Source organism: Oryctolagus cuniculus, chromosome 4, assembly GCF_964237555.1.
Source record: "Oryctolagus cuniculus chromosome 4, mOryCun1.1, whole genome shotgun sequence".
Classification (NCBI taxonomy): Eukaryota; Metazoa; Chordata; class Mammalia; order Lagomorpha; family Leporidae; genus Oryctolagus; species Oryctolagus cuniculus.
In genome coordinates, this window is record NC_091435.1 from 70776514 (window position 1) to 70794982 (window position 18469).

Sequence of the window (18469 nt, forward strand, 5' to 3'; positions counted from 1 at the left end):
AAAAAGAAGGAAATAAACTGACCTTTACTAATATCTATATTAAGTCAAACTGTGCAAACATGAAAGGTAACACAAATCAGTATTAGATACTACACTTGATCTTAGCCAAAAGGCAGAGAAATGATACAAATTAGTATGAGATAATGTAAGATAGGCCCAGAGAATATGATACTTGCTCAAGGTCAAAAATGGCAGAGCTCGCACTTGAACGCAGATGACTGAGCCCAAGTCACTGTGCTTATTCCCACAGAATGAACTCTCATTGTAAATGTCTAGTGACGGTAACCGTCCCTCTCAAGAGGAGTTTTATTCATTTGCCAAGAACTACAACCACTAATAGTGTTGAGGTTTGTTGCTTCTTTTTAGCTAGTCTAACAAAAAAGTTACACACTCCTTAAGAAGATGTTCATCTTTTTTTTTTTTTTTTTTTTTTTTTTTTTTTTTTTTTTTTTTTTTTTTTTTTTTTTGACAGGCAGAGTGGACAGTGAGAGAGAGAGAGAGAAAGGTCTTCCTTTGCCGTTGGTTCACCCTCCAATGGCCGCCGCGGCCGGCGCGCTGCGGCCGGCGCACCGCGCTGATCCGATGGCAGGAGCCAGGAGCCAGGTGCTTTTCCTGGTCTCCCATGGGGTGCAGGGCCCAAGCACCTGGGCCATCCTCCACTGCACTCCCGGGCCACAGCAGAGAGCTGGCCTGGAAGAGGGGCAACCGGGACAGAATCCGGCGCCCCGACCGGGACTAGAACCCGGTATGCCGGCGCCGCTAGGCGGAGGATTAGCCTAGTGAGCCGCGGCGCCGGCCCAGAAGATGTTCATCTTTATAACATTGCTCAGTCTATCAAGAGAGAAAGGGAGAGAATGTGTTATTTCACACGCGTTTAGAAAACCAACTTTTAAAAGTCCCTCCAGCTACCCTCAAAAGAAGAGACAATGCAGCCACTTTTTCACCAGAAGTCTCTGTGTAAGAAAGATATCGCAAAAGAATAATCAAATTCAAAGGCATGATTCTGGCATTGCCTCACCTTTGAACTGGTCGTTTCTAAATAAGCAGCAACCCATATCTGTATTTAAGTGGGGAAAACACTTTTTCTTATGAAAAAAATTTCATTCATTTTTCTGAACTCCACAGTCTTGAAGTTATAGATTCAGACTTTGAAACCTATTGAGCCAACTAACCATACTTTGCACATGCATTTACTTGTATCATTGGTGGTACTGTGCAGTTTGCTTTTAAGCCAGTTGTATTCTTGCTCCACTTTTATACATACAACTTCTGAATTAGAGTATTTACAGATTTGACAAAGCAATGTCTTCCCACAAGTGACAGAGGTTTCACCTAGAAGCCACCTTGGGAATTTGGGCACAGAAGTCAAGGGAGGTCTATTACCTATGTAAATATTTGTGAAACTGACTGAATTTTTGAATATGAAAGAAAAACATTTATTGAGAGAAGATTGTTTTATATCCTGAAGAAGTAGTGAGTATTTTTTCAGAGAATTGTGGAATTCCACAATCAATGCTGTAAAGGGGGATTTTGTCTTTATAATGACAGACTATCAGGGTTAGCAGAGTTCATGAAAATTATGTATTAAGATCATCTGTCAAGGCTTAAATACCCTGTAAAATATCCCTGTGTTTGTCTATGGTTACACACCTTAATAGAGGAAACTAGGATCTATAGATATTAGGTACTGTTAGGGATTGATTGTGTATCCTAGAATTCAGTTGCTAAAGCCTTCAGCCCCAGTGTGACTGCATTTGAAATAGGGCCTAATCCAGTGGGACTGGCATCCTTACAAGGAGAGGAAGAGGAGTTCAGGAGCTCAAAAAGAAAAGACCATGAAAGGACAGCAGGAGCAAGCAGAAGGCCATCTGCAAGCTAAGAAGGAGGCCTCAGGAGAAACCTATCTGTCACCACCTTGATCTTGGATTTCTAGACCCACCTGTGAGAAATAAATGCCTGGGTTTAATCTGCCCAGCTTGTGATATTTTGTTATGGCAGCCTTAGCAGACTAAGAGAGACCCTAAAATTCTCACAACAACTTGCAAGGTAGACATTGCATAAAGCTACTTTACAGGTACATAAACATTGTGGGAGGTCACGATATGTTCCAGGAGAAAAAGAATCACTAAATGGCCTGAGATTTAACTCAGGTCTAATTTCCTGACCAACATTTTTTCTTCTTGTTGGTTTTCCGTGTTTGAGCACAAGAGGCTGTTGCAAAATTTTGTTCTTATAATCTTCACTGGCTCATGTTTTGCTTTTTGGAGAAACAGAAGGCAATATAATTTATCTTTTTTATGACTGTCCTTCATATACTTTATTACATTCCTTTCTCATGAATTTCCAGAAAATTTAAGTTTCCTTAACTATTCTTTATATCATGTTTCATTTCCCTAAAATCTGAGACACTTATTAATGAAGATGTTCCTATTTATTTAGAGTTCCTATTTCTGGGCTACTAAGCCATATATCCCCTTTATCATTGATGAGCAGTCTTTTAGAAATAGAAAGATAAAATCGTGCATTTATCCACTTGAAATATTTCATCTGGCTCAATGTAGCCCATCAGTTCAATCTTTTGAGACATCTTGAGAACCTCTGTAACTTCATCTAACAACTTTTCTATGCATCTGGAGTAATACCATCTGCAAATCTGATGGACATGCATTCATCCAAGTCATTAAAAATATTTTTGACCAAGATAAAGTCTAAGTTAACCCTGTAATATGCCAGAGGAATCCCCTCCACTATGACACCAAGCCAGTTGTTCGCATCTAATAGTGTGGTCATTCAACTAGTTACCAATATGTTTGTATACAAATAAGGTGGATTACTTACTAATCTAACCCAGGAGAGATCTGCTCACATACTACATATATGCTTTCACTGAAACCATTCTGGTTTCTAGAAGGCACTGCACTGTCAGGGGATCATAACCCATTGCTTTATTGCTTTAATAATCCATTCTAGGCTCTTGCTCAGGACTGACCCCAAGCTGTTTGTCTTCATAAACTTTTTGAAAACTGGAACATTTTCACATCTTTAGTTGCTAAATTATTTTCTCTTCTGAAATATAAATGGCAGCAACTTTTGATCTTACTGACAAATCATCTCACAAGTCTATTTTTCTCTCTCCCTCTTTCAGGTTCTCCTTTTTCTTCCTTTTTCCCTGTTTCTTCTATGGAAAGGGCCAATTATGTGTACCAATCACCTGGTACCAGAGATGATACAGTGCACAGAGATGGATCTTCAAACTGAAAGAGTAGAGAGGACTTAAACAAGGTGTTGTCCTCAAGTCTATGACTGTGCTGGCAGAGGAGAAGGGGCTTGATGTGGTGGTGCTTTGCTCCCATCTATACCACAGCTCTGCATGGCTGTGGTATTCTTGTAGCTATGTACCAGGAGACGATTACACCTTTACCTCTTTACTTTGGATGATCTCCTTTGCCAAGACTCAAGACAGCTTTGTATTTTTCAGCCTGTAGCTGAGAAAGATTGTGATATATAATGCTTTTATTTTCCCATGAAGACTTTCTCTGAGGCAAGTGTGTACCATAACCTTTCCCTAATCAAGAAAAGTTGTTTGGGCAGTGGGGGATGGGGAAGCAGGTTGGACTTTAAATGCACAAATCAGTTCTAATAAAAACACTGAAATTCAGGTGCCTGAGGTTAGAAATACTAGAGGGAATTCAATTACACTAATTAATATTTAAGAAGGGCTAGAGATCACATACTGAATGTGGGAAACTAGGCCAGCCAGACATGAGCATATGGGGAGGGCAAGATCAACAGATAAAAGTAACAAACAAATCATACATAAATGCTCCAGCAGGAATGAAATAAAGAATATAAAATAAATGTTCCAACAGACACTGAAGAGGAGGTAAAGTAAATGGTCTACCAGACATAAAAGCACAATGTTCCAACACACACAAGACATTTTATTGGTTTTATATAAACACATATATTATAAAAATGATTTTTCCAAATAAGTTAGTAGGAAATGTTACCCATTTATAAAAACAGACTCGGTTTGGGTTCTGTGGATTCATAGCATGCTATATTTGCTCTCTCTTCCTCACTGGTTCATCACGTAGGAAGCTCAATAAAGCTTGACTTTCATAACAGGCATTTCCTTAATGGCCCAGTCTACTTGGATACCCAAAATCTGAACAGCTGCAGAGTGCTCCTGGTTCCACAGAAGTTTTTTTGTAGTTCTGGCTCTGGTGTGATTTGTTTGGTGTCACAGTTTGTAACACATGGTCTCTATAGACCTGATTTTGCATCAGTGGTCCACATAGTTAATTCTGATTTTTGGATATTCTTTTGTATATTTGAAAGCTTTCTAGCGAATACCTTACTATAGTGCCAAAACCACCTTGTTTCTACCACGCACATGGTTCTCTCTTCTTCTGCAATAGCATTTAAATACTCTCTTTTCCATCTTGTCTCTACCTCTAAATCTTTTCTGTTTCCTTCATCTTAAGAGAATTGAAAACTGGGAGCCAAGATAATTCCCTGGGTTGTTTTTTATAGTGCATACAGTTAGTACACAACATGATGTTTTCATATACATTGTTTTGCTTTTGCTATCAACATCATCATGTAGAGGCAGAAGTATGGAGGAGTAGATGGAAGAAAGATGAAGACTGAGATTTAGATTCCTATCCCAAATTCTCTGGTACACAGATAATAACTAAATGATGTTGGATAAGCTGTCTGTGTACCACATGTGACATCAGGCCCATGTTGAGAACAAAGAGAAAAACAAAAACAAAGTTTGTGCCCTTCAGGAGATTAACTGCTAATTGAAAAAATAATTCAGAAATATCAAGATCTACCAGACACAGCATGCCCAAGGGGTTAAATTGTCCCTAAATAATAGGAGCAAAGAGAAAATAAGGTTATTTCTTAAATATTTGTTTGAACCAAAATAGTTATTTTCAAATTATGCTTTCTGGTCCCCAGTTTGCAAAGAGATGATGGGAAAAAGGTGACAGAGCTGAGAAATATTTAATTAAAATAAGTTGTTAAAATGTACACTTAAATCAATTTACAATTGTGATAAAAGTCACACGCAAAAGTAAATGTATTATATACATCTTAAAATATACGGGAGATGAATGAGTCATTACAAGCTAAATATGTAAAGTTAGCCAGTTTTCACGTATGCCTCAAAGTAAGACTCTGTTACTGGGGCCGGCGCCGCGGCTCACTAGACTAATCCTCCGCCTTGCGGCGCCGGCACACCGGGTTCTAGATCTGGTCAGGGTGCCGGATTCTGTCCCAGTTGCCCCTCTTCCAGGCCAGCTCTCTGCTGTGGCCAGGGAGTGCAGTGGAGGATGGCCCAGGTGCTTGGGCCCTGCACCCCATGGGAGACCAGGAAAAGCACCTGGCTCCTGGCTCCTGCCATTGGATCAGCGCGGTGCGCCGGCCGCAGCGCGCCGGCCGCGGCGGCCATTGGAGGGTGAACCAATGGAAAAAGGAAGACCTTTCTCTCTGTCTCTCTCTCTCACTGTCCACTCTGCCTGTCAAAAAATTAAAAAAAAAAAAAAAAGACTCTGTTACTGGAAGACAAGCCATTTTAAAACAACAGCACTGGGGCCGGCGCCGTGGCTCACTTGATTAATCCTCCGCCTGTGGTGCCGGCATCCCATATGGTCACCAGGTTCTAGTCCAAGTTGCTCCTCTTCCAGTTTAGCTCTCTGCTGTGGCCCAGGGGGGCAGTGGAGGATGGCCCAAGTGCTTGGGCGCCTGCACCCGCATGGGAGACCAGGAAGAAGCACCTGGCTCCTGGCTTCGCATTGGTGCAGTGCCTGCCATAGCAGCCATTTGGGGAGTGAACCAATGGAAGGAAGACCTTTCTCTCTCTGTCTCTCTCTCTCTCACTGTCTATAACTCTACTTGTCAAATAAATTAAAAAAACCCAGCACCAATAAAATCTGTTACTATATGCAACTACTTATTCATGTGCTTCATGATTTTCTTGATACCTTATAGTATTGTATTTCTCATACAAGAACACACTGAATTCTGAAAAAAATATGATAATCCAATCCTGGGCCTCTACTTTTTTACATATTTACCATTATTTTCATATTGGTTGATTTTTCAATATTCAATATGATAAATAATTTAATTTATAAAAATGAATTAAGAGAGAGTAATCTATTTGTTTAAGGAAATATGAGAAATCCCTGGATTGAGCCATTTTTATATCCCTCTAACTCAAGCAGTATGAGTCTCATGTTTCTGGCTCCAGGATGGTTGGTTTCTGAATTCATCAATTTGTTGGTTAGACAACTGTATACAGCACATGCGTCTGGGGCGCTGACTAGATTCTCATATAATGGCTACTACTTCTTCAGGCTTAAGAAGGGCAATATTTTAAAACTGAGGGACAAAGCCAGCCCACATCAAAAAGAAGTCACCTTGTTTTAAATTTACCCAGTACAAGCAATCTATCAGATGCCCTCAAAGTCCAGAGTATCAGAATTTAATATATTAGTTTAAAATTAACCAGTGGTATCCAAGAAACAAGTCAAAGGAAACCTCTTTAATTACCTAAAAAGCTCATATTGCTTATATTCATTTATGTAATTTATGGACACATACTTATGTATTTTTTCTTTTACTCAAAACATATTACATCAAAAGATGATATCTGTCTAATACTAACCAGTCTTTACCAATGAGTGAACCAAAAATGACTTTTCACCATCATGGAGAATGATACTACCAAATCTGAGGAAACATTCATTTTCCAACTCTAAACCACACTCTACTATGTAAGTTTTCATGTATTTATAACATTGATGTGTAAGTCATATACCAAGGGACATGTAGATATAGAGTAGTCAAACCAGAATTGTATATATATATTTGTGTATTTTTTAAAGGCTGTCTCTCGAAAAGTACCACAGTGTAAAGGTTAAGAATATATCAGAGGCCGGCGCCGCGGCTCACTAGGCTAATACTCTGCCTGCGGCGCTGGCACCCCGGGTTCTAGACCTGATTGGGGCGCCGGATTCTGTCCCAGTTGCTCCTCTTCCAGTCCAGCTCTCTGCTGTGGCCCGGGAAGGCAGTGGAGTGTGATGGAATGAGAAGGTGAAAAGGTCATGCCAAGATGGCCACTGAGAACAGAAACTGCCTGGCAACAGGCCATGATTGGATGGCTTTGGAAACCACATGACAACAGAGCCTGACTGACAACAGGCTGTGATTAGATGGCTTCAGAAACTGCTTGGCAACAGAGCCTGACTGGCAACAGGCTGTGATTGGATGGCTTTGGAAACTGCCTGGCAACAGGCTGTGATTGGTTAGGGCATAGACTGCCCCTTGACTGGATTGGCTGCCTTGTCTATATAAGCAGCTGTAGCAACTGAAATAAATGAGCCTGCAGGCCTGTTTTCACCCTACTCTCAGGGTCTGTGTGATGACTGCTCCATGCCTCTCGCCCCCACCACGCTCCTCCTCCCAGAAAAGAATCCACTGCAACAGTGGAGGATGGCCCAAGTGCTTGGGCCTTACACCCACATGAGAGACCAGGAGGAAGCACCTGGCTCCTGGCTTCAGATCGGCGCAGCGCGCCAGCCATAGCGGCCATTTGGGGGATGAACCAACGGAAAAGGAAGACTTTTCTCTCTCTCTCTCTCTCTCGTCTAACTCTGCCTGTCAAAAAAAAAAATTAAAAAAAAAAAGAATATATCAGAGTTTCCATCACAGCTCTATATCCCAGTTCTTTATATATAAATATAAATTTTGGCAAAAAATACTTAACCTCAGTTTCCAATTCTTTTTGAAAAAAAGCTTTTAAACATTTTCATTTATTTATTTGAAAGGCAGAGTTACAGAGAGAGAGGGAGAGACACCCATGTGGGTGCAGGGGTGAAGTACCCAGGCCATTCTCTACTGCTTTCCAAAGCACATTAGCAGAGAGCTGGATCAGAAGTGGAGCAGCTGGTACTCAAACTGGCACTTATATGGGATGCTGTATTGCAGCTGCGGCTTTAACCGCTGTGCCACAATGCTGGGCCCTAGTTTTCACCTCTACAAAATGCATGAAATAACAGAAAACTTATTTTCATGGATTTATAGTAAGAAATCATGAATAAATGAAATTATCAGTGAATGTTGCTTAGTATATGCCTAGAAACTGAAAAGCCCTCGATAAATCTTAATTGTAGTTTCAGATATTTTAAATATCTAAAAAACAATTGTTTTATTATGTTTTTTTTCTATGACCTGATTGTACTCATAATTATTGACTATCTGTTCTTTCCTTCTGGAATGATGTTCTGTTGAGTTTCTTTTTCTTTAATTCTACCATGTTCTCTAGCTCTTCATGTCTGCCTCATTAATCAGATACAATTGCAAGGACTCATTTTGTAGCTCTGCATTCGGTTTTCAGTCACTGCTTGTGCTGTTCTCTGAATCCTACTCAACCGTTTTAAAAGTGAAAGGACTAAACATTATGAGAATTTGTTGAGACTCATGGTTATCAAAATTAGGAAAAGAGGATATTACTATAAATGAATCGCACCAAAGGAGAGCCACTGTCCCAGCAGTTGGGAAATGGCTATACATGGTGGGAATCAGTGAACTCCAAAGAAACAAAAGAAAAAAAAATCAGAAAGGCCATGAGACTTAGATGATTTACAAGGAAGCTCAAACTTAATGAACAGCCTCTGAATAATGGAGCCAGGAAAGTCACTTTTGGTGAAAATTTGGACAAGACAATCATACTGAAAGACTGACACTTTCTGACAAATGGGAGCCAAGTGAAAACAGGATTAGGAATAAAATGGAAATTTTTACTGTATTTTATTTACTTATTATGAGCTCTGCACTGCAGGTACCTTTGTGTACTACTATGGACAGGGTGCTTAAGAAACACTTGGTGGTAATGGTGATGGTGACGGCAATGGCAATCAGTATGCTTTTAAGGACCAAAGACAAAAATTCATGGGACAGGATAAGCTAAGGAACACAGATTGGCAGACAGAGGGCTAAATATTCTGTGATACAAAATTTTTTTCGTAAATAGGACTCTGAGGACTTAGTTGTTTAAAAATATTTATTTTTGTCTATGCAACAAAAACAAGAAGGTTTACTCTAAAGAGGAATGTAGATGTATAACTTTTTGTCTTTTGCCTGGGTATGGACCTGCTTCTTAACATCCAGAGCACTAAATTCAGTTAGAATGAAAAACAAAAGACACTGCCAAGGAAATTGAGATGGTAATGTAGCATCACGGCTGAGAGAATAAACTATCAAGACAGGACGAACAAAACCAAGTGAAATGGAACACAAGAACTTAACACAAGTCCAGGATGCATTCTATACTGTTAAAATAAAAATATTGCTAAACAGAACCAACATTGCTCTTCATAGGAATATTAAATGAAGGATTTTTCTAAGAATCTTTGTGGATAACTCTTCTGAGATTATTCAAAATATGTCTTATTTTTTCAGAACTGCCTTTGTTTCCAAATGAGATTTGAAAATATTTCATGAAACAAATGAACTTTTATCAGAAAGAACACATTTAATTACCAAAACAAAAGGCTAGCCTCCATAGTAAAAGAAAACTCCAGTCAGTCAGTCACAAAGGTCAAGTAAGTCTGTTCTAGGAAGATATATTTTCATAAAATATTCTCATTAAAGCACTGATATGTTCCTTTTTGAGAAGAAATCACTCTACTCCACTGTATATAATTATAAACCAGCATTCAATGTATATTTGTTTCAAACATAGAAAAACTCATATTCATTCTTATTTTACAACGAATTATATAAACTTCTAAAATTATCTTAAAAAGAAAAATCTTTTCTGCTAATTAAGTGTTCTTGTTTTTTCAAGTAGTGGACATTTGGAAAAAAATATTAAAAAGTATGATATTACAATGGATATAGCCACCAAGTCTACATAATCATTAATATATTGCTTTAAAATTTAGCTTTCCTTTTATGCTACTATTCTATAAACTACTTCTTTGTTGCCACAGTTAAAATACGTTTTCATTATATTTGTTATAAATGCCCTAAATATGGTGAAGATATTATTGCTTTAAATGACAATAATGCAATTGTGTAATAAAGACTATATCATTGTCCCATTTTTTGATAAAATCTCTTTTTTGTTGATATCATTTCATGTTAGGCTTTTTTGTGCTGCTTAATATTATAATTAATAATTCATATTTTTGTCTTTCTCCTCTCACTCTGACAACTTTTATTTTTAATCGGTGGGCATGTGCCAAATTGGTTTGTTATTTATTTATAATGTAAAATGACAAGGGAATTGAATATGTGGAATAAGATAAAGAGATTTTCTTCCATATGACAAAAATTTCTTAGTAATAGGGATGTTTCCTGCTTTTCTTTATGAACTTCAGGATTTTCAGGAAGTTAGATCAGACATTAGACCCCTCATATGACAACATGTGGTAAATGCATTAAGTGGAACTGCTCATTTATTTTATTTCATTCATTTTAGTTTTGTGAAGACATCTGGGTACATGCATAAAAAGAGAACAAAGTATACCAAATATGTAAGACTCTATTCTGAGAGATCCTATAGTGTCAATTAAATGAAAATTCTGACAAAACAGACCTATTTGTATTCTTTCCTAAAAGCCAAAACATGCACATTTAGTAGGAAAAAAAAGAGAAAATTGTGAAGATATGGGATTTCCATTGGGAAAAATAAAAAAAATCCTCTATCGGTGGGAGGTTTATAGATAAATAATCCCTTCAGTTCTGCCCCAAACCAGATAAACAGATCCTGAATACTAGAACATTGAACAGCTGTGACAGAAAATTCATAGTGTATGGGGCTGGTGCTGTGGCATAGCAGGTAAAGCCGTTGCTTGCAGTGCCAGCATCCCACATGGTGCTGGTTTGAGTCCTGGATGCTCCACTTCTGATCCAGCTCTCTGCTATGGCCTGGGAATGCAGTGGAAGACAGCCCAAGTCCTTGGGCCTCTGCACCCACATGGGAGACCCAGAAGAATCTTCTGGCTCTTGGCTTCAGATTGGCCCAGCTCTGGCCATTGCGGCCATCTGGGGAGTGAACCAGTGAATGGAAGACCTCTCTCTCTCTCTCTCTCTCTCTCTTTCTCTGCATCTCTGTAACTCTGTCTTTCAAATAAATAAAATAAATCTTTAAAAAAAAAGAAAGAAAATTCATAGTGTAGCCTCAAGAACATCAGCAACCATGTCCTGTGTTTCCTCAAACATTCCAATGTCTCCCTTTCTTCAACGAGCTTAAAAGCCATAATCCAACATCACTAGTAACTTAAGCTAGGCCCTTCTCTCTGGCTTTGCCACTGTTGTCAATCTGCAAATCTCTGAGGCTTTAACACCAATGAGCCTCCAATATTTGAAACAAAGGAATATTTTCCAACAACTTGATATTCATTTCCATTTATTACTTGTCCATTACTTACATTTGTATATAATATTGAACACTTCAAAATCATTTTTATGACCTTAGTTATTTTGATCATTATTAAACTATTGGAGGTTTTAAGTTCACATTGAGTCAAATGTTGGGAAATGATGCCCAGGGAAGTTATGTCCTCTAATTCAGGTCAATTCACTTGGTGGCAGAGCCTGACCTACAGCATGGGAATTCTAATATGGTATCACTTGCCTTTTGATCCTTAAGGAAACCTTTCCTGCTTTTATGGAATATGCCCATTTTATGGGGTCTGTATGAGCAAAGTTACCTATATTTATGTGTACTTGGTGTTTAGCTCTCAAAAGTGGATTATGGAAAGAACTGATTTCACAAACTATGTATTGGTATAAGATTATGCAGTCTGAGGTGGTTTGGTTTAAATGACAACAATCAAGATAGTAATGCCAGTATTCTGAGGTACTGCTCCAAGTAGTCAGAGCTGATTTTCTTTTTAAAGTTATCTTTTTAAATTTTCACAATTCATTTTAAGGTTTGGAGCTGGTGAATACAAATAAAAGAGAATATAGCTGCTGTCACGTCAAGTGTATATCAAAGGGTTATTAAGAGCCACAACTACCACTTGATGGAAATGATATTCCTAAGATCTTATTAAAAATATCTGCTTATAATTAAATAAAATGGAAACTATTATGGTGGATATAATATTAAGGAACTGGTAAAGTTTCAATACACCTCTAAATGACCAGATTATTTGAAAAGTCTTCCTTGTGGTGAGGAAAACCCAAAAAATTATTCATATATCAAATAGTTAAGTTATTAAAGAAGAATATTGGCATATGTTTGGTTAGCATTTTCACTTAAATGGCATTACAGGGTCTTTCACAAATGGAAGTTGATTTAGACATCAGTATTTTTGGTCCACAATGGTTGGGGCAGAGGTTGGGAGGAGGAAGAATTGAGTACATGGAGAAAATGTGTGCTTTTGAGTGAATTTAAGCATGTGGAATTTAATTATGACAAGTGTCATTATCCTGTGTTTATATAATTTTGTATAAGATAAGTACTTTTCTCCATAACTGGTGTTTTCATGAGCTCTATCATGACATCCTTTAAGAATCCTTTAAAAATATCAAATGGATTTTTCCAAACAAAAATTCCCATACTTCAGTTTTATTTACATCTGAAAGTCTCCACTGATTTGGCCAGAAGAGGGAACTGAATACTGTTTAGAAGCAATCTTTTTCATCATGATCAGAAATATGGTTTCCCTCAATTATCAGAAACTATAGCAATACAAAGGATTAGATATTTACCTAGATAAAAATAATATCAGAGTTCAATTGGTATCTGAGAGGTGAGAACAGGCTGAGATGGACTCCTTGGCTTCCTTCTGTCCAAAAATTTCCTGTTTCCCTATTTCCTATGGTTACCACCATGGAACATGTTAAAATCTCAGTAGGGACTCTGTTTCAACTTTTCCTTTCAAAACACACTGAAAAAGCTTAATGGAAAAAAAATGTCCTTCCTATCGCCATGCCAGGCACAGTGTAAGATCCACAAACTTAAAAGCCAGGCAAATAGTCTTTTATGTGCCCCAAAGCTCAGCAAGTGACCTAGTGCTAGAAAAATTCCCAAATAGACATGTGACCTGACTAATGTGTGCTGTGAGATGAGTCAAGGAAAATGGAACCATCTGTACTTTTATTGGACAATCAAATAATTCCTCTCCATCCATCCAAAAACATAATTTCTACTTTAAGAGATACAAGGTTTTTAGTTTTCAAAAAGAATCTAATTTTCTAAATTGGTGGTATAACATGATTTATATATTTTATACCTATTAAACATAGGTAAAGACAAGCAAATGGACTTATAAAACCATGACTGCCTTAAAAAAATTGTTAGCTACTTGTCTATGAACCAAGGCTTCTATAAGACTTACAAGAGGAAATCAAAGAAGGTAAAGAGAATTAATAAGGTACAGTAAGCTTAAGAAATAGGCTGTGGACAACCTTTCTCTTCTAGATAAAACTTTTCAATGATTGAACTCTTAAATAAGTGACGGCAGAAAAATAAAAATAAATTGTAGAATGTGTTAGTTTTTGAAATGTTTACAGAGCTCCATCTTTTACATTTTGAGCCTACGTGTTGACAACCCATACTTCTATTACCTCATATGGGAATTTCAGACAATTTGTTGCATTTTTCAAGTTTTCAATTTTCATAGGAATGTGGAGGGCAGAGTAGTAATAGTTGGTAAAATATCATAATAAAAATTTATTCTGTTAATTTTGATCCTAATAAAATACATTCAATAGTACTTCAAAAAGCTAACGGCAACACAAAATTAAAAGATAGTTTTGGTACAAAAAATTTTAAAAACTAGGCATATGATCAGTGCTCAAAAATTCATGGAAAATGTGTTATGAAAATCTAGGCATGAGGCTGGCGCCACGGCTCACTAGGCTAATCCTCCGCCTTGCGGCGCTGGCACACCGGGTTCTAGTCCCAGTCGGGGCGCCGGATTCTGTCCCGGTTGCTCCTCTTCCAGGCCAGCTCTCTGCTGTGGCCAGGGAGTGCAGTGGAGGATGGCCCAAGAGCTTGGGCCCTGCACCCCATAGAAGACCAGGATAAGTACCTGGCTCCTGCCATAGGATCAGCGCGGTGCGCTGGCCACAGCGCGCGGCCGCAGCGGCCATTGGAGGGTGAACCAACAGCAAAAGGAAGACCTTTCTCTCTGTTTCTCTCTCTCACTGTCCACTCTGCCTCTCAAAAAAAAAAAAAAAAAATCTAGGCATGGACTTCAAAATTGTTTTTGCACCAAAATAAACATTTTTAAAGTCTGTTTGCCACTAACTTTTTGAAGTACCCTCATGTATGCAGGAAGTAAGGGTAAAACAGAACTAAGCAGATACTCTGGACAGGTGACAAACAAGTATTTAGAGAGAAAGTCAAGATACTGGTCCTCTGCGTAATAAATTAAATTGTGATCCTCACTTTAAAGATAAGGAAACTGAGGTACACAGTATCATTTATCGACATGATCATAGCATAAGTTAGGGACAATGCCAAACGTTTAAATGTATTATCTCACATAATTCTTACAAATATCCTAGAAAACAAATGCTGTTTGTCTTTTACAGATAGCAAAGTTATTAGGTGACAGAGATTTGGTAACTTGCATAGTAACTTAGTGGAAAAACCAGGATATGAACTCAAATCTGTATGATTTCAAAGCCCAGGTTGTCAAAAACTAGACCAGTGGTTTCTTAGTTCTGATTACACATACGAAGCACATGAAAAGCTTTTAAAAACTTATGCTCAGACCCTCACCTAAATCAGAATTCACTGTACAAGTGCCCAGAGATGGGCCTTTGTTTCAAAGCTCCCCTGGGTGACGGGACACACAGCTGGGGAGGGAACTGCCACATGACGCTGCCCAGCCTCCATAAAGATCAGGAGATCTATGCTAAGACGTCAGGTAGCACTGGGGCCCAGTCCCTTGCAGTCAGGTAGCACTGTCCTCAGTCCCTTGTAGTGGCTTTCCCTTGTGCCTCCATGTCCACCTTGACATGTTCTTTCATCATGACTATTTGGAGATGTAACACACAGGCAGAAACTCTTTACAGAGCATTATCGCAGCATAGCATGATCTTGGGTCCATCAAAGAGAAACCTGTTTATATCCATCTATAAGTGATGATGAGTGAACACAAAGACGCACATTTAGTACTGTCATCCCCAAAAGGCTCATAGAAAGCTGGTGGTAAAAGCACCTCGTACTAAAGCTAGTCACTAAAATTTGAAATAGCCTCCTCCTCTCCCTTCACAAATCCAATAAGTGTAGCTACTAGATCTAAGGGGAAAAGATCCAATTACTACTCTATGCATTGCTGTTTCTCTCAGGATCTTGAGGCAACCAACAGTCATTCAAAACATAAAAGTAAAGTGAAAATGTCTCTAGTTGAAGTGAAGACAAAATGAGTATAGCTGGAAGACAGTAAAATTTGAAGTCACGAGGCTGAGGGTTGTATCCATGTTCTGCCACTTGACTGCTACCACTTGAGGCCTTCCTGAGCCTGGATGTCCTTTTCTGTACTGAAGCTACATTTCTGGCAGGGCAGTATTCACAACGTGTGGTCTCTGGCAGGGTCACTGGGGAACTTGTTAGACATGAAATGACCAGTCCCTACCCTGAACTCAGAATGAGAAACTATGTGTGTATGGGGTGGGGGAGACTTGCTTTAACAAGTCTCCCAGTAAATTTGGTTACCTCAGTGAATTGTGATGCACTCATAGGGTTGTTGTGTAGGATAAAAGGAGATTGTGCATAAAATTGTTAGTTCTTATTACCGTCTACTTAACTCAGAAATCTCAATTTCTCTCACAGCAATATTTAGAGAAATAATGTTACAGCCTACATTAGTTAGATAACAATCTAATTTCTAAGTTTCATTTTGAATGTGTAGACGAGGCACAAGTCAACCAGAGGTTATGCAATTACCTTGGAGTCAAAGAGAATGCAAGGAGTAGAGCTGAGAAGGAAACCCCGGTGTGAACTTGATTTTAATTCAATCAAACTGTTAAGGTATCAACCACGCACTTTCATTTATAATCACAATGAACCTTTTAATAAACAGGTTTTTTTATCTATCCTTTTAGCTTAAAAATTTAATAGCAGTTTTTTTTTTTTCCTTTTGGTATTTTCCAACAGATTGACTTCTATAGTTCCTGACTATGGATAGCTCAAGTCAATAGGTATGGAGAGTGGAAGTCTCAGTGGTTAAGATGCTGGTTGGGACACCCAGATTCCAAATCAGAGTGCTTGGTTTGAGTCCTGACCCCAATTCAGATCCGGCTTCCTGCTACAAGGCATCTGTGGATGCAGCAGGTGATGGCTCAAGTACTTGGCTCTCTGCCACCCATGTGCTGGACTCAGATCATGTTTGGGGTTACTGGCTTCAGCGTGGCCTAATCCTGGCTGTTAAGGGCATTTGGGGAGTAAACCAGATAATAGAAGATCTATCTCTTTGGGTCTTTCTTCTCTCTTTGTTTTCAAATAAAAGTAAAAATAAATTAAAAAAAAAATTAGAGTCAGTAGGAATCACAAACTCTCTATACTGAGAAGGTGCAAATGTCCACAACTCCCTGTGCACATAGCACATAGCACTCCTCTTCCTCATCTCACAGTGCTGATTATTGCAATGACAGAAGCCATGAAAAATAAAAGGGTTTATTCTAATTTTCACTTCAGCAACATGTGGATACCGCAAAAAAAAATTAGGCTGGATTTTAGGAGATGCTTTGGGATGTTTTTCCCACTCACTCCACCCCGCCCCAGTCAGAAGCACTCTATCTTTTTACTGTAATTTATTTGATAGAGCTACTAAGATGCTTGATACTTGTACATGCAAGGGTGCCGAAAAACAAAGAGTGAGGCGATGGGTTGTTAATGAAATTCTCTGATTGTAAAAAGCACTTTGGGATGATCAGGTGGTAAATAATAATAAGAGGAAATAACATAAAGTGCTTAGGTGCTACAGCAATATTCACCATATAAATGCAGAAGAGATCTGACATGAATAGAATTTGCATTTTATGCAGCTGCTGTGTGTGTATATGGAATATACAGTAGCTAATTTTTCAATAATGCTGGTAAAATATTGTTCAAAATCTATTCTTGCTGTCTTCTCGCTTTAAAAGGCATTATATAGAAAAACACCCATCTGTCCTAGTGAAATAGTGAATATGTTGCAAAGAGGCTCTTTTTCTAGCCTCTTTGCATACATAAAAAAGAGAGATCCAATAAAAGAAGAGAACGAAGAGGAGAAAATAGTAACACCATTAGAACAGTTGTGCAGACATGCACAAAGGCAATCTTTGAGAAACATCAGGGATAAATAACAACGTGTGGCAGAGGATCTCCAGTAAAAATATATGATTTACAACAAAAATACAGACACTTGCTCTTTATATTTGCTGAGTTACTTTAATAATAGTGGTTGTTTTTGAATGGAACTAGGGAGAAGGGAGTAAGAAGTGCAGTTTTATTGTGGGTTGTACATTGTTATTATTGCTGTTTAGATTAGCTACAACATGAATTTCATTCCAGACTCTTCCAACAGTCCCATGAACTTAGTGCTTACCATGAATTTGCCTTCAATTTTCTTATTGCTATTTCATTTAATATTTATTCATTTTCAATGGCTATTCAACAGGTATGCTACATCCCAGTCCACGAGTACTCTCCTTTAGAAGAGATAGGATGAGATGTTTAGAGTTGGAGAGATTCTCTTAGCCATAGGCAAAGTATGTGATCAGAATTCTGAAGAAGCACAGGGCAGGATGTAAAGACCACTAGTCAAGCAATACTGAGAGCTGAAGATCAAATCAGCCAAAGGACACAATTCCCTCCCTTCCTTAGTTTTGTCACTTTGTCAAATAAAGAACTGTTTCTAGGATCTTTTCTGTTCCTGGTCTTTAGAAAGCAGAATTGGACTTAACACATCCAGCGATATTTCAAAACATCTCAAACTTCCAACTTAGAGAACACAAACTTCCTTGGAGAAACTCAGAGAAAGCCACCCTGCATATTCACAAAACTTGTACGTATTTCTAGAATAGGAGAATGGAGGGACAATATCCACAAAATAATAATAGTAATAATAATAATAATAATAGCAGCAGTAATAATAATGCAAACAATACTCTGAATTATAGAGCAGGATTTATCACAAAGATTCACCTGTATTATGGCAGACTCCAGGACATGGAGGTCTTTATGTTATATTTTCATCTTCAAGATTCAGCCAAAATCAGACTCTTCGGAAAGCTGCAAATGCTCTCAGTACAGACTTGAGTAATGAGATTGGAACCTGGAACTGTGGCATAAAAGCATCTCCCTGCCCCTTGTTCTAAAAGTTAACTATTAAACCTTATGGCGTTCATCCTGATTTGGTTTACTCAATTCTAGAAACAAGGACGTGCTGATCAGATTGCCTTGGGCAACTGAACGCCCAGTGAAGCCTTTGTGAAGAGCATGTTC

The 18469-nt window shown here is 38.4% G+C and overlaps 1 protein-coding gene and 1 pseudogene across 36 annotated transcripts in view; both read right to left on the minus strand.

The window, feature by feature from the left end:
- Positions 1-18469, minus strand: part of ZBTB20 (zinc finger and BTB domain containing 20) — an 877267-nt gene that overhangs the window by 413110 nt on the left and 445688 nt on the right. The gene's annotated exons all lie outside the window — the stretch shown is intronic.
- LOC127483008 (U2 spliceosomal RNA) lies at positions 8-125 on the minus strand (annotated as a pseudogene).